Source organism: Thermobia domestica, chromosome 15 (assembly GCF_964235325.1).
Source record: "Thermobia domestica chromosome 15, izTheDome1.hap1.1, whole genome shotgun sequence".
In the NCBI taxonomy this organism is placed as follows: Eukaryota; Metazoa; Arthropoda; class Insecta; order Zygentoma; family Lepismatidae; genus Thermobia; species Thermobia domestica.
Window position 1 is genome coordinate 59,657,294 of NC_137468.1, and position 23,149 is coordinate 59,680,442.

At 37.1% G+C, this 23,149-nt stretch overlaps 1 protein-coding gene across 1 annotated transcript in view; it reads left to right on the top strand.

Annotated features, from left to right (window-relative positions):
• The first annotated feature begins 1,984 nt into the window (after positions 1 to 1,984).
• LOC145671041 (uncharacterized) overlaps positions 1,985 to 23,149 on the top strand; it is a 37,538-nt gene continuing 16,373 nt past the window's right edge. Inside the window, exons 1-4 of the mRNA XM_081739719.1 lie at positions 1,985 to 2,089; positions 16,305 to 17,339; positions 17,858 to 18,022; positions 21,255 to 21,411. The gene's annotated coding sequence lies outside the window, so the exon portion shown is untranslated. The remainder of the gene's footprint in view (positions 2,090 to 16,304; positions 17,340 to 17,857; positions 18,023 to 21,254; positions 21,412 to 23,149) is intronic.

A 23,149-nucleotide genomic window follows, 5' to 3' on the forward strand; every position in this document is an offset into this window, starting at 1 on the left:
GTTGGTGCTTCTTGTTTTGTTCATTCTAATATGCACAGCTCGTGATCAAATGTGGCGCGTTATGGCCAACTTCGTCTTTTCCGTATTTTTCGTACTTCTGTTTTTTCTATTCTCTCTTGTTAGATTGTACCACTGATTATACACGTCATATCTTATGTTCTACATGGCACTGAATATTGCACTCACTACATATAGTGCTCTTTGCAAAACATGTACTTTTCATTGCAGTTGGCAACACTGTTAACCCCACTGGTGGCTTTTATTTGTTCCCTATTGTGGCAAGTCTCTTTCTATGCATCACTTGTCAGCATTGTATTTTGCCGTGCCTTTTTTTTTTTTTTTTTTTTGCGGAATTTGCACTTTTCCCCTTTGTCCAACCTTGCTGTTTCCCGAACTTCCACCCCTTATATTTCTTGAACCTATTGCTATGGGCAGCTAATTTTTTGGGAATGCTCATCTCTGTTACAGCTCTTTCAATTGGCATAGGCCACATCTTTCACTGCAACTATCATTTTCGGAAGGTTCCCTTGTTAGTCTCAGAGCAGATTTCAATGGTTTTCTGTAGGAAAATATGGAGGTGGGTTCAAGTAGCCCGAACGCGATTCTTACTTGGACCCATTTTTTACAATAATCGCCTGTGCTTTGTTTTCAATATATGTAATTAAAACTCTCCTCGATATGTACAATAAAGCCTCAATGTACAATATTAGTTCCATTTAATATGGGTTATTGTCATAACTTTCAAGTTTTCGTGGATGAAAACAGACCGAAAGAACGAATTTATTGCAAAATTGGGTCCAAGTAGCCCGCATCTACGGTACATTACCTCCTGGAAAATTATTAGTTTTTCTTTTATGACTAACTGTTCAGAATTTGCTGTTTATGTTTGTAAAAAAAATGTCAAACATGTTCCAATTTATAGATAAAAAAATATTCTATTTAAATTGTAATTTATATGAATGCAGTGTAATTAATAAATCATTCAAAAATTGTAAAAAAAAAGTTTAAGAATAATACTAAATAATTTGAAACAAAAAACAATGCTTATTTAAAATCTTTTATCAAAATTAATCTTCCGATTGTTGAATTAAATGCAATGCAATAAGATTAAATATTTCTCAATTAAATTATCACTCCAACTATTATAACAGTTTGGCTTTCCCAATCAGAAGATGTTTTTCCCAACCAAAAAATTGATTCTGAAGAGGATTAATCAATGTAAGAGAAGAAAATCTGCGTGTCGTGAATGTAAATATGTATATATGGGCGAATTCTGGGTCATTAGTGTATGTGTGTTTGTGTAAGTTTACAGATTTCCTGGTGACTGTGTGCACAGAATTATAAATTCTTAAGAATTCCGCATCTCTAAACTCTGTATTGTGCTTACGAACATTCCTCGTGTACAGCCAAAGACAGTAGCAGCTAGAGTTTTCTTTGTAACTGTTCGTATTCGTTTCAGTAAATATGGGAGTTCTGTTCTTAAGTAAGTACATACCAAATATACCAAATATATACTTAATAATTTCTTTGTACCTTAGGTTACATTAATATTAAAATCTATCATGATATCTATAATAAAAATTAGTAACGTAATATTTATTTTATATTTTTTATTATTTATTTAGGTTGTCCGTCCTGACCGAGGTATTTATAGGGTTTTTCCTCAATCACACCAGGCAAATGCAGAGATTGCACCTTTAACATAGGTCCTGGCCTACACCTTTCCATATCGTTTCCTCTCCTCTATAGTGACGCCTTAGATATCTAAACAACAAATCAATTTCAAATTCTGCGTAAGCTCAAAGGAAGGCTGTCAGGTATCTGCTTGTATGTAATTATAAGATTGCGGTGAGGGGGTGGAAGCGAAAACGATTAAAAATACGTTTACTAAATACAGTACTTGCACGGTTTGGATGAAGGGAAATTTTGTCCGGAAAAGGGAAATTCTGAAGCTTGTGAAGGGAAAACGGCTCTGAAGGAATTGGCATCACTGGATATGGGTCAAAATTGCAAATGGCGGGCAAGAAGAAGGAGATGTGGAATAACGAAATAAAAAGCGTTTATTGCAAAGTTGCGATACTGGTGGAAGGTAAGTCATTCTTATAATACAGGTCGTGAAGAAATACCAGAGTGAATACAACAGAACATATTTGATGTATATTCATTCATTAATTCACAAATGACGCACTTGCTAAGCACTTGTATTATATCAATAGGCTTTTTTGTTAGCAAGTTTGTAGTTTCGGTATTGTGTGGATTAAATGTGATCATAAACAAACAGAATGAAAATTTATTGTGGTTATTCATGTACACGTAATTCATTCCTACAGCTCAGAACAAACCTACAAAAGCGAAAGCGCGTTCGGGCCAATTGTAAGAATATTGCGACAACCACGTGGCAACGCTGATGAGCGTTGCAAATCTGATAAAAAGATATTATCGTATGTAGCACTTAAACAATTATCTTTCTTATTGGAAAATGAACGTATTTTTTGTTTCCAATATCAATATGAAGTATTGCTATACGTATTATTGGTGCTGATCAAGTTTAGGCATACCACGTTTTCAAAATTTACAGCTGAAATTCAATATGCTCCATGGAAAAGCATGGGCTGATATTTAGTATCTCCCCCCAATCTTGCATATATAAGATTTATAGTGTATTACTTTACAAAATATAATTGAACTAGGGAGGGAAGGTTCTAGAACACAGGTCTCCCTATATAGGTTAGTAGCGAGGTTGGTTCCTTTCTGTATCAAAGTTCAATATTCAATTCATACAGTATTGCTGAGCGAGCGTCAGCGAGTGAGCCCCGCAGAAGACATTGTTTTCTGTCTTTATTACAGGTAAATGGGAAGGGGGACCTGTGTTCTAGAACGTTGCCAGCTAGGGACAGCTAGCGAAGGGAGTTAGAAGCCCCCATGGCCCTTGTACTTCTACCTTTATCACAATTTAGACAAAGACAAGGTTCTCGATTCTGGAACCCTGAAACGAGTTGGGGGAGATACTAAATGCCATCCAAAGCATGTTAATAAAGAACATATTTTACAGGCGGCAGGGCATTTATTCCAAATTGGTCGTCGTTTTAGTTTTCGGCCAAAAGCGTAATAAAAGCTACGAAAATTTATAAAATTCATCAATTCTTTTGCGTTAAATTCCAAAGTTCGGCGTCCGTTTACAGCAAAATTTTAAAAATTTACAGGGAAGATATGAATAATGTATTTACATACGTATCTACTGTTAGTACCGGCACCTATTATCTTAAACGTGTCAACGCATGAGGGATAAAGTCCCTTGGCAGAGCCGAGTCCGGAAGCACACTATTCACTGAAAGTTTTTCTAAAATACGAAATTGCTTATTTTACTTCAAATAGGCTATAAGCATAAACCATACATTAATTTGTTCTATAATTATCTCAAGCTGAGGTTTTAAAATTCATTCAGTCAGTGCATTCAGAACTTTATAAAGGTCTTATGTTGGATGTTGTTGACTACCTTAACACGAATGCATATAATTCGCCCAAAGAAAGTTCAAGATCTGATAAAAAAAACTTTCAATGTGATTACCTTATTTGTACCAATAATATACTAACAGAAAGGTCAAAAACCCAGGTGGGTCCAACTCTGCCGCACGATGTAACGAAAGGAACCCTAAAGTCAGTTAACAATGTAGAATTGATAAGTTATGAATTTTAATAGCTTTTATGAAGATTTTGCTCGAAAAGTATCGGACGCCCAACTTCGGAATAAATGCCTTTTTTTTTTTTTTTTTTTTTTTTTACTTTATCAAAGCTCAATACTCAATTCAGATAGTAATGCCGAGCGAGCAACAGCGAGTGAAGACGGGTTACTAGCCAGGTTGGCTGTTATTTATCGTTACATTGAAAAGTATAACCACAGAGAAAATAACAAGACAGAGGTGTAACGTAAACAACCAAACGTCTACGCGAGTTACCAAGGGATCGAAGAAATCGAGCACCAGATGGTTGTCTTTGTGCCTTCATTATTTCAGGAATGTCGGTTTTGTGGAGCTTAGCTTTCTTAACTTTTGTTTGTTTTTCTTATATGAGGAAATAAAGTGGCAAGCTCTGCAATCGAGCCCTGGAATATAAATATTCCTGTAATATTTAAACTCGTAAATGAGATTGCCAGAGCCATCTGGTGCTCTATTACTGCCATCCCTTGTTAAATCGCGTAGACGTTTGGCTGTTTACGTTACACGTCTGGTTTGTTCTTTTGTCTATGGTATAACTTTCTCCACGTTTTTCGCAGTTATTCTTACCATATTTTCTGCAATTTATTTTGAGATTTATTGAGCAATGTCTTTCAGTTACTTTTAATAGATTTTCCTGATAACCATCTTATTGTTTCTCAAACTGTAAAATTGTTACCTCATATCCAAAGGTGCATGTCGGTTGCAGCTATGTTTACAATTACAAATACTCGTTACATTCCCACACTCTTACCATGCGGTAACCTTGCGCCAAGTAGTTCCCTCCGCTTGGCTAATAGTTCCGTCTTTAGGACCGCTTATACATACATATATATATATAAAACATCTTTCGCACTCGTTATACGGTATATTATCAAGCACACAAACAAGCAAGGTATTATTTTGTTCCCGGTAAATTTTTAAAAAGGAGAGCGGAAGTTGTGTTGGTTTTGTAATATAAGCGGTTCTAAACATGGTACTATTTGGCAAGTGGAGGGAACTACTTGGTGCTAGGATTGTGGGAATGAAATGAGCATTATTTCTCCAGGTATACAGACATGCACCCCTGAATATGATGTAACATTATTACAATTTGTGAAACAATAACATTGCCTATTCCATCTCAAGACAGGCAAGGGTGCCCAATGATTCTCTGAGATTTTCATGAAATTTAAATATGTTATTCTAGGTACAAAAATAAGGGACCCATATTTTTGCTTTTTTTTTTTTAACCAAGTTATGCCCACTTGAAATTTTGGGTCAAATCTCCCGCGCTTTTGGGGTCAAAATCTTTAAATACATGTATCTCAAGAACTGTTCAAGATATTTTCATTCTGTTTTGTTCCTCTGAAAGCTCTACAAACATGCTTCTGTATAAATTTCAGAGAGAGTAAATGCTTGGTTCAGATGTTAGAGCACATTTATTAATTGTGGTTATGCCGGAGAAATTATATATTTTATTTCGTTCTTCAGATGCGCTACAAATTAGCTCTGTACATGAAAGTGTTTTGAATATCAGATTATTCTTCTTTTGTTATACCGTGAAGTCTTCCTGTCTGTCCTAAAGGATGTGGTGGTGACAGAATCTTGAGAATATTTTCCACTGGTATTGCACACATATGAACCCGCTGTTTTTTCCTCTGATAACTTATAGACTTTGGCCGGCCCATGGTGCAGCATGAAATGCACAATCACTTCCTGAAGTTCAAAATAAACTTGTTTAGTCTTTGCAACTCATTAATTATCATCACAAATCACAGCCAAAAATGAGCCAACTTTGATGTCTTGAATTTTACATGAAACAACACTTGGTATATATATGTTGTAACTGTATAAATTTCGTCTTTCTCATGTTCTGCTGTGAGTGCAGTGTACCCTTTTTGGTCACACATACCACAAATGACTCTTCTGTATGTTTTTTTACAGCCCGTACACTGATCCACTTAGCAGTCTTTTCATCACGAAATTTTTAAACTTGTGTGGATGCAAGATGGATAATGGTGATGGTTTTTGTATATGTTACAATAGTGGCAGCAAATTCTGTTGTATTTTGAATGCATTCCAAATGCTCTGTCAGGTTGTGCTTCGTTGTAACATGCTTTACTGTTCCGCCTATTCCATCACAGGCAGATTTTCCGTGACCTGTTGCTGAATATAGACATTTTTTATTTTCGAAGTTTAAGTTTGTGAATTCATGAAGTTGATAACGATTTTTAAAATGGCTCGCTGCCCCATCCGATATTGTGAAAGTTTTAATGTCAGCTAAATTTTCAGTGCAGGAGATGATCTTTGTTGCCAGTAAAGCATGTGCCGAATCATGGGTAAGGTCATCACTAACAACTGCATAACCTCTAGTGTTGTTGGAACAATAAGAAATTCCTGTAAATATGGTGACCTGGTCATTTCTCCAATGATAGCTTTGAATCTCATCTTTCAGTATGACCGTCCAATTTTCAGCGAAATCTGCATGGAGCACCAGATGATGAGAGTCTTCTTTAACTACAATCTTCTCTGTGGCTATGGCTTTTCTTTGTACTTCTTTGATGTGAAGAAGAGTCATTGCCCTCAGAGTCCATGTTACTACTTACTTTCTGTTGACTTCTTCACTAGATTTCTTACTTCCCACACTGCAAATGAAATTTCTTTGCCATCTTTTTCCACTAACCGAAGAGACCTGAATTGATTCCTTCCTCTCCATGACAATCTGCGCATTCTCCATAGAAGCAAGATTCACGTGGAGGGGAGCACAGCACCAGAGTTGGCAACTGTTGCCTGATTTCAATTTTGTCGTTAGATAGCGATGTGGTGAAACTTTTTAACGCTGCACAACAGAGTTCAAAGTTTGCACAGTATATGCAAGCGCATACTTCTCTTGGTGGATGGAGAATTATAGTGCTGCCAAAATGTCTTGAGCCGTGGCAAAAATGCGAACTAAAGCTCACACCCACGCGTTGAGCCAATAAGGGTTCAGCTGTTGCTAAGCGAGAGAGCTTTGGCGAAAGGGAGTGGAATTCCTTCAGCTGATAGCAGCGCCTGGAGCGGAAGTCTAGATGTCAAGTCAATGTGGTATAACTTTACCTATTTCTGGCGAAGTGTGTAAAACTTTGACATGCTGATTTTTTACATGGGGATGGTCTTCTGTGAAATTGTGGTAAATTTATTTGATTGTTCTTGTTAAGAAGCGCTTAACTTTTTGAATACGCTCACCATTTTCTCTCACTGTTATAACGTCCTGAGCATTGGGGCTCTGAAGACAGCAATCAACATCGTCACTAAGGTAATAACTTTTTGCAAGTGCCACAGTTTCTGGAGGTAATGTGTGACATAAATACGGAGCAGAATATGGTATACTCCATGCATTCTTTGTATTCTTCTGGATCTGTCTATTAAGTGCTTTGTCACGTGGGGAAACCGGGACAGCAATTCAGTCTTCGTTATCTTGTTGGGTATAATTGTCATCAATCGTACTTTTTCATTGTAACAGCGGCATTCTTCAAAGGCAGCAATAGTCTTCTTATGCCACTGTTCGCAGTTCACACACACTACACGCTGAGCACTTAAATTTTATTCATGGACAGGGACATCATAAATTTCAGCCAACTTAGAGTTTGTTTTTGCTTCAAATTATGTTACCAGTTGCTTTCGTTTTCTGGTCACATAAGCTCCTCTTCTTTCAGGCTTTACAGCAGTAGGTGTCCTCAGTGGTGTCACATTCATTTCAACACTGGAAATGGTCGTGTTTATAGTTTGCATTACTTCTTCAGTTCCGTTAAATGTTGTGCCCTCATCAAGTACATTGAATTCAGGATCACTTTCTTCTGTAGAAATATTTGCTGTGTTTGCACTTACATAAGAAACATATTCTGTTTTTTGAGATGTCAGAACTCACTTCAAACATGTTGGATTACCGGCGATAAGAATTGAAACAAACCAAACTCTCACTGGATATATTATCATGTTTAACTAAGTTTATCAATAAAAAGGACATATCTTCCAGTTTCACAAATCTACATGTTGTGCTTTTGTACACCACATTTTTATTTTTATGTTGAAAATCTGGGCACTTACATCTTTCACCGGAAACAGATTTTCCACTCTTTTTCCCCATAACTTTTAGAATAATGTGCACAGAACTTTACCGAAATGATACAAAAATACCAGTAAGTGTTCAACCCTCAATACACAACTCTTAACATACAGATGGTGATCAGAAAAATGGAAACACCTGAACGAAATTGCAACTTATCAGATTAATATGGTGTCGGGCCACCTTTCGCCTTCAGAACGACCTTGATGCGACGTGGGATGGAGGCATAGAGGTCGTGAATGGTAGCAAGTGGAATTTTACACCTTTCCTCGTACAGGGCATCGTCCAGTTCTGTGAGAGAGGATGGAGGTGGAAATCGTCGCCGGAGTCGTGTTTCCAAGACGGACCACAGATGTTCAATTATGTTGAGATCTGAGGATTGGACGGTCCAGGGGAGGTGTTGAACGTTATCCCGATGTTCCTCAAACCACGCTGCAACAACGCCAGCTGTGTGAATGGGTGCATTATCATCCTGGAAGATGGCGTCATTGTCCGGGAAGAACATCCGGACCATAGGATGCAAGTGCTCTCCTAAAATTGCGACATAATCGTTGGCAGTGATTCGTCCGCTAAGTGTGACCACAGGACCCAATGAAAACCATGATATGGTGGCCCACAGCATCAACGAGCCGCCGCCATGTTTCACAGTTGGGCGGAGACACTGCAGATCATAAGCTTGTTTGGGCGTTCTCCACACACAAACACGGCCCATGGTTGGGAATAGGGTGAAGGATGACTCATCCGGCCATATCACACGTTTCCAGTCCTCAACGGTCCAAGTTGCATGGTCGCGGCACCATTTGCGGCGTGCGAAAGCGTTATGGACGCTGATGAGCGGTTTGGCCCGTGCAACACGACCCCGTAAGTTCATGTTATGTAATTCGCGGCGGACTGTGATTGTCGAAACAGGATGGGGAGGTCCTGATTGAGTTCCTCCGTCACTTGCTCCGCAGTGGCACGGTGGTTCTGCGTGACAATGCGCTTTAATACCCGGCGTGACCTGTCACTCATGATTTTCTTCCGCCCACTGTTCTGCTTCCCCGATGTTGTTTTCCTGTGTGTTGTGTAGGCCGTCATCACCTTCGACACTGTCCCACGCGACACACCTAACACAGTAGCCACTGCCGTCACACTCACTCCACATAACCGCGCACCAACAATTTGCCCTCTTTGAAAATCTGAGAGGTCTCCCATTTTACACTATCTCCGTCTGCTGCAGCCACTGGATACTGCTGTTCCACTGGACCTGACGTAGTATGGAGACCGACCTAACACACCACCACCAGCGGTCCGGCGCTGCGGGCGCCACGACACCACTGCCAACCCATACATCTGACGTGTTGCCAACTACAGGTGTTTCCATTTTTCTGATCACCATCTGTACATTCCAATTTCCAGCTGAGTTTATAAAATTGAATGAAGCACGTCTTCTGATTGGCTGGGAGTTGCGAGTTTTGAGCCACACTTCGAAATGCTCTCATTTGAAGAAGAAATAAGACGAGTTTATTATTATAACATCATCCTGAAACATAAATAATAAAATAAAATTAATTTGTATGTAGATAATTGTTAAGAATTAGAGATAATTTGTTTTATATTAACGATTATAATAGTGCAGTTCCTCCAAAAAATTTATGGTAAGAATATTGCTTGCACAGCTCAGTTCAGTTCACTGCAGAATAGTAGTACTTTTTACCACGGTTAACGTAAGCTAACTTTACCTTACGTGAAGTCAGCAATACCTAGGTACATAAATAAAATAAAACATTCTGCTCTGTGACTGCTCAGATTCTCGAGAAAATTGAACAGTGTTGTACAACCAAGGCGGTAACATCTGAACTAAGCATTTACTCTCTCTGAAATTTATACAGAAGCATGTTGGAATCTATCCTGAAATTTTGAAATTTTTTGACGGTGGGGTTTTTGAGATATACTGACCCAAAAATGGGTCTATTTTTTCCTTTCAGCAATAATAGCTCAGTACGTATATAACTTACAGAGCTGAATTTAGTCTCATTTTGTAGAGCTTTCAGAGGAACAAAACAGAATGAAAATATCTTGAACAGTTCTTGAGATACATGTATTTAAAGATTTTGATCCCAAAAGCGCGTGAGATTTCACCCAAAATTTCAAGTGGGCATAACTTGGTTAAAAAAAAAAAAAAATAAAAAAAATGAGTAAAACGCAAAAATATGTTCCCTTATTTTTGTACCTAGTATAACATATTTAAATTTCATGAAAATCTCTGGACAGATTTTTTAAAATTTGGCTGAGTTAAAATGGAATAGGCCAGATGATAATCAGAAAAATCTATTAAAAGTAAGGAAAAATAATGGCTTAATAAATCTTGAAAAAAATAAAAAGTAGAAAATGTAGAAGCAAATAACTGTAAAGAAACATGTAGAAAGTTACCATTTTCAATGAACTTGGCAGTAAGGTTCTAGAACACAAGTCCTCCTTCCCATTTAGCTGTAATAAAGACCGGAAACAACGTGCCCTACGGGGCTCTAACCCGCTAACGCTTGCGCGGCAATACTATGTGGATTAAATATTAAACTTTGGTTCAGCAAGGAACCAATTATTATGCTTTTAGCCAAATAATAGGTGGACGACCAACTTTGGAATAAATGCCATCCCTTTCACTTGGACAGTTCATGGCACTACACACGTATTTTCTTGCCATATGTTTTAATGATGTTCGCTTTTCACACTTGTTCAGACACTGATCTCTAATTCTTGATTACCTACTTTCTTTATAGACTAAATGAGTTACTTGAGTTTCCAGAGATGGTTGTATTTGTCCACATATGATACATGCAAATGGTGCTTATTGAAAAAAAAAATGCTGTCCTGACAACTGACTGTCCGTAAGAAATAATTGCACAGGTTTCACTGACAGCAACCTATAGACTGCTCCATGGTATCCTGCACAATTCTTAATGGTAGCTCAATGATGCTAGCAAACTCCAAGACACAGGAATGACATGTTGTGCACTCTGCAGTGGTTTACAACAGAACAGACTGAGGAGTTAGCTGCGACTAATCTTGTAGTTTGTCACAACTTGCAGAAACGTGCATTGAACGTTCTTCCGTTCATGCATATTATTTTGCCCAGTTCAGTAAAATACATCAATTGATATACAAAGGAAGTTAGATAAATTTCTGGCCTCGGAGTGAAAAAATTACAGTAGATACATAGTGATAGCATTTTATTTAACGTAATTGCCTTGTAGTTTGACACGGTTAATACAATCCTGCAGCAATTCTATCCCATGATGTAATATGTATGCCCCTGCAGCTCCTATGACATCATTAGTGTCTCAGTACATTTTAGGTGCATCTTAAGTTCTAGGTAATGATAATAGTTTGAGGGGGCAGATCTAGAGAATAAGAGGGATTGTCATATCAATATTAACTTGTGCATTGCGATGGGTGCTTTGTGGCAAGGAGCATTGTCTTGCAAGAAGGTGATGCGTTTGGACAGTTTTCTTCGCGTCTTTTCCTTCAATACGGTATTCAGTTTTTCCAGCAGGTTCGAGCAGTTTTGGTCTCGGGATCATAATAATTGCGTTTCTTCAGCAGTAACAGTTTAACACGGATCTCTAAGGTCTCTGGAATACGTGACAGACCAGTTCGTCTGTCTGCAAGGATCATGTCATGCACACGATCCAGTTTCCACGGTCGAGCTCCGTGGCTAGAGCCCTTCTATTTCAACTGTGCCCTTGCTGGCGCTGCTGTCGATATGTGATTTCCCGTACCTCCCTCGAAAGAGGAGGAACAAATTTCTGCGGCTGAGATCTTTCAATTGTTGGATGCCTAAGCGTTGCTACAATGAATTATTTCACGGACATCGCTGTGCTCTGCCTTGTTATCTACTCTAAGTAGGCTACGATCTTACTCGTCAAGACCAAACGACTGAATGACAAATTGGTAACACAGCTGAGGCCATTCACTTCTTTTTCCTAAGCAAAGGGAGGTTTTCATCCACCAGAGGTTGGTGGGGGTGGGGCCGAAGTATAGTTCGCATATTTTCCGAGTCCACAGGTGGAATAGACAGGCTCTAAACGGTTAGCGTGCGCGCCTTTGGCGTGGGAGACCCGAGTTCGATTCGATTCCCGGCGGGAGCTCATGTGGTTCGGATTCCACGTTAATCAATAGGTCCGCGTCTCGTATAGCCTCGCTGCTGAACGGGACGTTAAACTCATCTTTCATCTTTCCTCATCTTAGGTGCTCCTGCGTACCCTCTTGAACTCTGTTATGCACGATTTCTACTATGCTATATGAGGGACAGCCATTGGCCTTTGTTTTTGTCAATTCATCAAAAATTTCCTTCGCTCCCAAATTCTTTGAAAAGAGGTATTTGATGGTTACTCTCTTCTCTACAATGTGCTCCGCCATGGTCACTTCAAGTCTGCACTGCAATAAAAGATATTTGAAATATTTACAATTTTGCAAGACATCCTCTGAAATATAATTACATAACATATAAGTATTTTGAAATATGAGTTCATTTACTTTGTTACTCCGGAAACCTATCTAAACCCCCCTGGTATGTCTTATCTTTGGACATTTCGTTTTCGTTAGACTCTAATATTATTGTAAAATCTATGAAATATGTACAAAATCGCTTCACTCAGTTTTGAGAAAATGGTCTTGGAAAATCTCATGTACCCACTAGTAAACTATTTTTAAAGGACATTGAGTTACCCATATTGACAGATTCTCAATGAAATGTTTATGAAATATGAAAAATAATTGCCTGAGTCGTTTTTGAGAAACTCGTCTAAAAACACTCACCCCAAGATTAAACTACTCGTTATAAATTCTTAATGAACAAACTCCATGGCTCTGGATAAGTAGAGTAACAAATAAAACACAGTTCTGACCAGAGCAGAATGAAATATATTCAAAACTATACTTACAATGTGTTACAGTTTCAAGGACCTAACGTCCTTTTCATCAGACACAAACACTGAGAAAAGACAGGTGACAGCAGATCTTATATACATGAGAAAGTGAAAGGCCACGCCCCTTCTCTCTCATTGGTCGGAGGGAACCAATGAGGATAAAGTCAATTCCGCGCAAACAGAAAAATATAATGAGCCCTTTCACTTTTTCTAATAGTTTTTTAATGAGATGACATACAAAGAAAGTAAATAACAAATAGAAAATATTAAATAAGAAAAAAATAACTAGATATATATATAAATATATAAATTTAAATAAATAAATAAATATTAATAGCCTATATGCACTTTTCTTGTTCCTTTTCTATCACATCCAACAATTTCTCCCATTGCTCGTGTATATTCATACCGCTTGTCCAATTCATTAGGTTCTTCTCTTATTCTCTCTTTATTCTTCTAGCCTCTTTCCACTTTCTAATAATCTTCCTCTTCTCTCTCTTTAAACCCCTAGCTCCCTCCCAGTCTATTTTATGTCCCGTTTCCTTCACATGTTTGTATATAGCGTTATTATCTCTTTTCAGTCTAACATCATCCTTATGTTGTTTTAATCTGTCCATAAGCCTTTTCCCCGTCTCCCCTATGTATTTCATGTCACACTCACTACACTTCACTTCATATATCACTCCTTCTTCCTGCTCCTCTATATGATTTTCCTTCTTTTTCCTTTTCTTCCTTATGCACTTCAACAAAGTTTCTCCTCCTTTTCTATAAGTCTTCACACCACCTTTTCTTAATAACTTCTTCAGCACTTCAGTCTTTTCGCCTATGCTCTGAATGCCATACCACTTCTTGTCTTCCTCTTCTTTCCTATCCATATTATCTTCTTTTCTCTTTCTCCTAAACTGCTCTATCCTATATCCATTATTGTTCAATTGTTTGTAGAATTTTTCCAAATCTTTTTTCTTTCCCTCTTCCTCGCTGTTGATGTTTTCTATCTTCCTTTCCATGTTCCTAATGAAATTCTTCTTAGTTGCTTTGTCTACATCACTTCTCCAGTGGCAATAAATATCTGCCCAACACGGTTTCTGATACCAACTAGTAGTCACTTTCTCACCTTGCTTCTCTATCTTCATATCCATGAAATTGATAGAGTTATTTTCTTCAACTTCTAATTCTAACCTTATGCCTTTCTCTTGGTCTTCTATACTTTCAACATATTTCTCCAGTTGATTTCTATTCCCTGTCCATATGCCTAAACAATCATCAACATACCTGCAAAAGAACAGTAACTTTCCTCCTGCTTGTTCTGTCACTTTTTTCTCCCACTTGTTCATTAGTATTTCCGCTAGAACTGGACTCAGCTTGGATCCAATGCTTAAACCTTCTTTTATCTTCACTAGTCTTTCTCCAATTATGCAATTTTTTATAAATTCTTTTTCAGGACAAATTTGTTATGTTGCCAGATTAATTTATGTTGAATATTTATTGATGGAATATGAACAAACTCACCTTGGTCAGTTTTGAGAAAATCGAAAGTAACTTATCCTAAGAGTAACTACCAGTTCCGGATTTTTCCGAAAGAAGTAGCTTATACCACAGTATGGCAGGGCTGGATTAACTTATCTGGAGGCAAAAGGGGCTAGAAAAAATATGTGGCCCCTGCTGACTTCACCTAATGCATGTGTGTGGAAGTGCAGCAGGAAAGTTAAGGGAATATGGTTAATATTTTTTGTCATAGTTTATTTTATGACGATGCTTGTATCAGGATTCTTTTTAGATAACCAGTTGAGATTTTAATCAGAGTAAAGGCCCCTGTCCATCTGGACATCTGGGGCTCTAGCCTTTCTTTAACCCTTCCCTTAATCCGGTCCTGCAGTATAGGATTATTAATAAAATATTAATATATGAAATATAATCAAAATCATTAAATCTGTTTTTGGAAAAAAAAAAAAAAAAAAAGGAGTAGTTTAATCTTTTGGTGAGTGTTTTTAGACTATATATATACGTAGTAAATTAGCATTATGTTTGGAGTTAGGAAGATAGTTCAAAAGACCCTTTGGGAAATCCTATAAAAAGCTTAACGTTTCAAATTTAATGCGGATATGTTGAATAATATGGCCTCTGTACATACATCGGAACCAACGAATGGACAGATGAACATTCTGAAAGCAATTTTTCAGTATCTATGAAACGTGTAAATCCTTTAAGTCTCGAATTTCATTTTCCCACGATCTCCCTATTTTTTCTCTCCTATCGTCCCTCGAAAGTAAAGAAAGAAAAAAAAAAGGAACCTGATTAATGTATAACTTATTTCTTGCAAAAGAATCTAACTTAATCAGAGGATGCCAAAGGCTTCAGGTTTACAATGAATAGGAAAGAAAATTAATAATAATAATAAAAAGAAAAAAGTGGAACATCTGAACATACTACTAACTGTTGTTTTCACATGGAGAAATTCAAGAAAATTTATTTTAAAAAAACACTGAGTTTTTCTTTTTTTTAAATCTGGAAACTATATTTTTACGCAGTTGTAGTTTACAACAATTTGTTTCTGTAGTTTTCTTTAAAAGTGAAATAACCTGCCAGTTATATGAGATATGAGACTGAAAAATTTTTAGTAGAACCTCTTATCCTCTTGCCTGTTCATTGACAGTAATTCTATTTCATATTTGTAAATGTTGGATTATTGTAATTATAAATACTTCATAGAATAAGTCTTTCCAACCTTAGAACAAAGTAGACGTAAACAAAGCGAAATGTATTACTCCCGGCTCACACGTACGTCGGCAGCGAGAGACGTGAACAGCGAGATCTTTTACTTACTTACTGTCGTCGCATAATTTCCAAAGTGTAAGGCTACAGTTGGTTGGTAAATTATTAACATACTGACACTGACTACTGCTATTTTGGAAATATGTATTTTCTTAAATCCTTATATAAACGAGATTACCTCTATTCCTGTTCTCTTTTGTGTTCTATAACACTACACGAAGATGAATTATTGTCACACATCTTCGCCATGAACCTCTGCATTCTGCAATAATTTTAAATGAATAGGGTTGGAGCGCGAACGCATGCGCATTAAATACTATATGTCCAAATACGGATAAGGTTGAAATAAAGCTACATCTGTTGTTAAGTATTATATATATTGCGTTTATTATCACAAAATGCAGGATAAATTCAGATATCTTTATTTGAAATTATTTTTTTTTTAGTAGGGATTATATTGTGGTAGGATACTAGTGCAGTGAGTCCAACAACGAATCACTGGTCATCGATCCATTGGTAGTCAGGTGGGTTTGTTTACATCTACTTTTTTCTAAGGTTGGAAAGAAAATAAATAATCTGCTTCTTACAGATGGAGTGTTCAGATAGTGGATTGAAAGGTACAGCTTCCCTGTGTCATATAGGGATGTCTCTAATTCAGTCCTAGAGTGTTTTCTTTCTCAAGCCAAAGTGTATAGACAGTCTTTCTGTATATCTTAGGATATGGAGAAAGTACAGTTACTTTTATTTTATGCTTCAGTAATAGTTCTAGTTTTTAAATCTTTGGAAAATATCTTTATTTACTAAGGGTATAACTTATCTTTTCAGGTCCCAGCTGTGTGAAATGAGTTGGCGCACCAATCCATAACAGTAGGAGTCATAGACCGTTTGCAGGGGGCATTTGGGGACCTTGCTCCTTCCCGTGCTACAATTTTTCGATGGTTTGGTGAATTCAGAAGAGGCCGGACATCGCTCAAAGATGGAGAGAGAGCTGGACGTCCGGCAACAGCTGTGTCAGATGAAAACATTGCCGCTGTAAAAACAAATGATTCGAGAAAATCCTCGAACAACTTTCAAGGACATTGAATCTACAGTGAACATTGGATCGCCAGCAGTAACAAAAATTCTTCATGATCATCTTCGGCTCAGGAAGGTTTCATCTCGTCGAGTGCCTCACACTGACTGAACAGCAGAAGCGCATGCGTGTAAAATGGTGTGAAGAAATGCTTGCAAGCTTTGATAGAGACAATTCTCGACGCGTCTTTGACATTGCTACTGGTAATGAGACTTGGATCTATCAATTTGACCCTGAAAATAAACGCCAGTCTATAGTTTGGATCTTTCCAGACGAAAATCCACCCACGAAAGTGAAGCGACCGCGAAGTGTGGGGAAGAAGATGGTCGCAACTTTCTTTTTCAAATCTGGCCATGTTGCAACTGTTCCACTTAAAGAACACAGGACTGTTACTTCTTAGTGGCACACCACTGTTTGCCTAACAAAAGTGTTCCAGAAGCTTCGGGAACTGCGTCCAAGTACTGGATTGCGTGGGATCCTGCTTCATCATGACAACGCGTCCGCACACACGGCCAACATCATAATTCAGTTTTTAGAATCTACGGAGGTCAAACTTATGACTCATCCACCGTATAGCCCTGACCTGGCCCCGTATGATTTTTTTTTCTGTTCCCCAGGATCAAAGATCGCATGCGTGTGAAGAGATTTTGCAGCCCTGAAGAAGCTGTAGTGGCTTACGAGAATGAACTTTCAACACTTGAAGAAAAAGACTGTCAACACTGCTTCCAAAAGTGGTTTTCGAGGATGCAAAAGTGTATACAGTGTAATGGTGAATACTTTGAGAAAAGGTAAGTGTTAAATTGATTTTAAATATGTAAGTTATTTCACATCTCAAAACTTTCGTAGTGACCCTCGTATATTTATTTAGTATATTCAGGATTACACTTCAGCCTACAGTCCGAATAAATATAATGTAGTCTACTACTTTTTGTAGTCCGCTTAAACACTCCATCTTGATATTAACCTTTTTTATTATAGTACGTAAAGAATTAAACATTTACACCTTTTACATATTGTACATGTTGATTCTACAAAATGCATCTTCTGTTTTCTCGTTTCTATGACGACCAATAACACATATCGTCAGATTACCATGTTAACAAAATATCAATAATAATATCTGAAAAATAATTAATTTTTACTTCTTTTCATATTTTCTTGTTCTAACTAGCGCTTGCATATTTCAATAGCACATATTGCCCGTAAATACAAGAAATGCTATTTAAAATTACATGTAAAATACACAATATAGTTATAAGTGGACAACTAAATTCTTCTTTCATTTCCTCGACGTTGCGGTTGTCAGCTGTTGCGTCATGTGTAGAGCTGAAGAAGGTCAAGAGACATGACGCGTTGCGGGAGATTCTGCTGGAACAGCTGGTAGAATTTGGAAAGGCAGGAAGTGATGTCCACGTCTGCGTCAGGGATGACCAGAACTGTTGGGACGAGCTCCACGCGCTACCATCGTAGAGTAAGTACAAGTTTCTCTTATGCTTAATATCATGTTACATTTTTGCCTATTTTGTTATCTGCATTTATTTACTGTTCAATTTTGTTAGGTGTAAGGGAAGTATTTTTCCTCTCCTTATTTTTGGGAATTGATTTTGAGTTTAACGTCCCGTTCAGCAGCGAGTCTATATGAGACGTGGACCTACTGATTAACGTGGAATCCGAACCACATGAGCTCCCGCCGGGAATCGAACCCGGGTCTTCCACGCCAAAGGCACGTACGCTAACCGCTTAGCCACGGGGAGCTCCCTCCTTATTTTTCAAGACATTGGATTGAAATTTTGGACACGCATTGTGTATACTTTAAAGTATTTTTCAGGTGATTTTGAGATGTTCTACGTCAACCCTGGCACGGGCCAGAGGGACTCGGTTTCATAGATTGGAAGTTTTTTCGGAAAATTTCTCAGATTTCCCGCTTTTGGTACACGGTATGAGAATGAATGTGGTACCATTGAAAAGGTTGCTTTATTCTCAAGAGAATGAGGTATGAAGCATTATCCTGCGCTAAATAGTACTGACGCAGTAAATTTCTATATTATGTATAAAGGTAACGAAGAAAGTTTTGTCGCTTTTTGTGGAGGTTTGTTTTGAATTGGCCCTCACACCGTGATTTGAATGTGAATTTAGATAAGGCGAAAGTCGCTTGTTGGTGTGGGTATACCAGAGCCCTGTAAACCCAGGCCCGAAGACGGTCCGGCCCGGCTGGATCTGCTCCGGGCGGAGAACGGGCCGGTCGTAACCGGCCTCAGAACAACCAAGTTTCATAAGTCAAGTCAATCCTTCAATATGCAATGGAAAATGAGAAATGTGTCGTCATAACATTGCAATGTCTATTTGTCCTTCTCGAATGAGAAAAGCGTGTGAAAGGTTACCCAAGGTTTGCTTTCTATATCCTTATTCTGTCTTGTCTATTTGGTATCTGTGCTTGCTTTGACCAGCTATGTTTATTATATAATACAGCACATGGACCTAAAAGCCTTATACTACACTCATTAGTGCGTTACGAATAACAGAGAAGATAGGTAAAACTGCTACACCGTATGTAATACTAATAGTACAACTACTACTGCTAATACTACTATTACTATTACGATTAAGAATAATAGTGCTAATTCCACTATTGCTGCCATTGCTACTACTACTACTACTCACTGCTATACTAATACGACAGCGAATAACACTACTGCTATTACTGGTACCACGTTCAAGTGGAGAAAAGGGGCGATATCCTGAAATTTTTTTCTTTTATTCAAAAAAACTTTAAAAGAGAGGCATTAACATTGGCGGAGCCAAGGGAAGGCCTGGGGGGCCAGGCCCCTAGCTGAAAATCTTGCCCCCCCCCACACACACACAGGGTGATACTGCTATAGGTCGACAAACTGTGAGTTGATAGTAGCCACAAGTGAAACTACTACCGAAACATCTCTCGACAGCAGAGTTACCAACTGCAGAATGCCGTATGCTGCAATAGTCTGCGTTCCGAGAAAAAAATCTCGGTTCGTTTTTGTTTGTAGTACAGCAAAATCTAATTCATTGAAATGTGTAAGGTGCATACATTGATCTTACCACTCAACGTTTCTTTTAACCTTTGTCCCTTATCTGGCTATCTTTATCGACCAAAAAAAAAAAAAGTTGTAACATGGTGCTCTGTATATAATTAAGGCTGCTAATTCAATTAAATCGTAAAAATGTTTACAGTTATCTACTGCAATGCCGAATAAGGTATGAGCTAAATTTTGAGACGATTACAAAGTTCCTGAGTTGGTTTGTTGTATCACAGCTTATAAAATGTTTATGTGTTGCTTAACTGGGTATAGGCCTATATATATGTAATTCAAATATGAAATTGGTCAAAGTTTATTACTAAATTGGTCAAAGTTTAGTTTGAATATGATTTCTTTTTTAAAACCAAAGACACAAATGATCAATGGACTGCAACTAACCGAAACAAAACTTTTAAAAATATGTGAGAAATGGTAATTAAAATTCAATAGATATTCAAAAAAAGTGTCAATGTTTTAAAGAAATAAACGTTTAAAATAACTGCAAGTTTTAAGGTTAACTTTTGTGAATTTTAGGGTCATTTTACAGGAATTTTAGTGTCATAGGTAACTTTTTAGAAAATTTTAGGTCAACAAAATCCGGGCCCTGCTCACAGGTTTTTATTTATTTATTTATTTATTTATTTATTTATTTGCAATATTTAGCTAGAGCGATTATACCGTCCGAGTTCACTAATGGAACAATCCGTTACATCTTCACCAGTAACGATGGCTATTTATATCCTGTTTTCTACTATTGAAAAAAAGTGTTAATTGTAGAGTGGTAGAAATTACACATCGTGTCGTTAGATGAAGCAAACATTTTCTAGTGGTTGACATCTACCGGACGAAATTGAAATTTCTAGGTGTGATCCTCTCTTTTGTCTGTTAACAATCATGTGTTTTTCTTTTCATGCTTTATTGTAAGACGCTAATGAAAATTGACTTGGTTCTTTACCTCTCTTTTGAAATATTTGAACTTTACCTGTAAAATTTTCTTCTTTTTTTTTTTTTTTTTTGCCCCGGCCAAGTGGTAGACAACATAGTGTTCATGGATTTTCTCGGGGTACTCCTGTTTCCTCCCGCTTCCTCATTCCACCAACTCCATCATTCATTTGCTTTAATCATAGTCTCTCATATCCTAAACGGCATAATCGTGGGACGTTAAATTGAGTTTTCAATTTGTGGCCTGGATATTTTCATTCTGTTGCAAATTGTCTTGCGTTATTACTACGATAAATTATTCTTTTACGACATGAAGCCGAAAAATTTTGAGTAGGACCTCATATATTCTTATCCGTTTACTGGCAGTGATAATGTTTAGTGTTTCAAAGCATAAGGTTATTAAAAGCATAAAATATATTAACATCTTACTTTGGATGGTAATATGCGTACCGAATCAGATGTTCAAATAGTGGATTGATTAGTACAGCTTCCCTATACAATATTATAGTGAAGTCTCTAATTGAGTCCTAGAGTATTTTCTTTCCCAAGCCAAAGTTTATAGTCAATTGTCATTCTGTATATCTTAGGATATGGAGAAAGTACAGGTGTTTGCTGTTCACGGTTCAGTAGTAGTTTTAGGTTTTGAATCTTGACAAATTTTATTAATTTATTACGAGAATTTTATTAATTTATAACGTATCTTTTCAGGTCCCAACTATGTGAAATGGATGATACAGTTTGTGAGATCTGAATCACATGAGTGTTAAACGAATGTAGAATTCCAGATGTGTAATCTTCGGAAATATTTGTCGTAGTAACGAAACGTGAAGGCCGAGAGTGTAAGGAGCTTATTTTCCCATCTAAGGTAATATAAATGTTTTAATTTCTTTTTCTTTCTTTTCAAGTTTAAAAATACTAGTGCAGATTATCATTGGAAAAAGGGCTGCATGATTTGTATTGAATTTTTGAACATAGTTAAGCACTTGACTCGATCTTAAGTTTTTTATGATCTCTCATGAAGGGCAATACGTAACCGAAGATGGAGGTTCAAAACTGATGCTAAGAGCAAATCTTTCACTTAGCTCTCTCCGCTTTTAAAACGGGAAAGTGACAATTTGTATAATATTTTACTTATTTTGTATTTATGATTGAACTTTGGGTTGACCTGGATTTTACAATTACATTTCGGTTGAAAGGCTTCTCGTAAGGGGTAAAAGAGGTTTAAATCTTTCACAAAGAATAAGGACTGCATTGTTTGAAATGAATTTTTGAAGATAGCACTTGAGTCAAGCTGGGTTTTTATAGTTTCATTTCTGTTCAAATATGTATCCTAAAGTGAGGGTACTATACTTTCGTAATATTTTCATAAACCTATTCTCCCCGTGTAAAAAAATGGACATAACAGCTACTTGAACTCAAATTTTAAGTGCTTTACTTTAAACTTTATTTCCATGTTGAAGGCGTCCACGAATCTGCCACACTAACTTCAAGTTCTTGAAATCACATTGACTCTGATTTAACAGAGGAAAACGTTATGGATCGTAGGTGTGGGAAAATTTTATTGTTTCTTCTCGTTATTTTTTTAAAATTTATTATTTCCTTTTTGTGCTGTGAGTTGTGTATAGACTATCAGAAGTGCTTAAACTTAGCTTTAATTCGTATGGTGTTAAAATGCTGTGACGTTATATATGGACTTCAGTTTTCCACTAGTAAGTTGGATTATGGAACGACCCTTCCATATCCACATACTATATGGGAGCGATGTGGCTCATTAGTATCTCATATCTCTGGTGCGAGGTGTTCCTGGTTCAATTTCAACCAAGTGAACTTGCTTGTATTGAGCATCTGTCTTATTGTTTCTGATACTCTTCCATTTTCTTACACATTCTTATCCAGCAAGTTTTCCATTATAATTCACTTCCAATTAGCGATCTCTTCTTTAGCCTACAGCACATGTACGTGAAACGTTAAACTTAAGATTTCGTTTCATTCACCAGGGTGTCTATCGGTCACGAAATTTAGCTTTTGGGTCACGATTTTTTTTTTTAACTGTACAAATGTAAGTACAGATTGGAAAATTTTGTTCTATAAAACGTCAAAATTCACCACCAAAAATATCTATGGTCGGGTTTAGACGCTACCAAATCGCAAGCAAAGTACGTTTCTATTGCATGGATGAAAATTCGACCTAATTCGCACCCAAATTCGCTCTTGAAAATGTTAGGAAATTTTGTGATTTGGTAAAGAAAAGGTCACGAAATTTCATTTTGGAATTTTAGTAGACACCCTGTTCACTCTTCATGTTTACCAAACTTATTTCCATCTGTTGGGTAGATATTTCGAGAATGACGGAGTTATGTTATGTACAAATTCATAATGTCATAGCCATTATAATTCTCTCACCATATCATTCAGAGTGTTAGACCAGCGTCTGGATGCAAAGGAACGACTTTGACTAATTATTATTATTTTCATGGTTATTATTTTCGATGAACTACTCTGATTTATAATAACTAACTGGTTCATACTAACTTTGCTATCCTAAATAACTTAAACTAGAAATAAAAATCACTGAACAAAGCAAACGTTTATTTAAAAGTAAT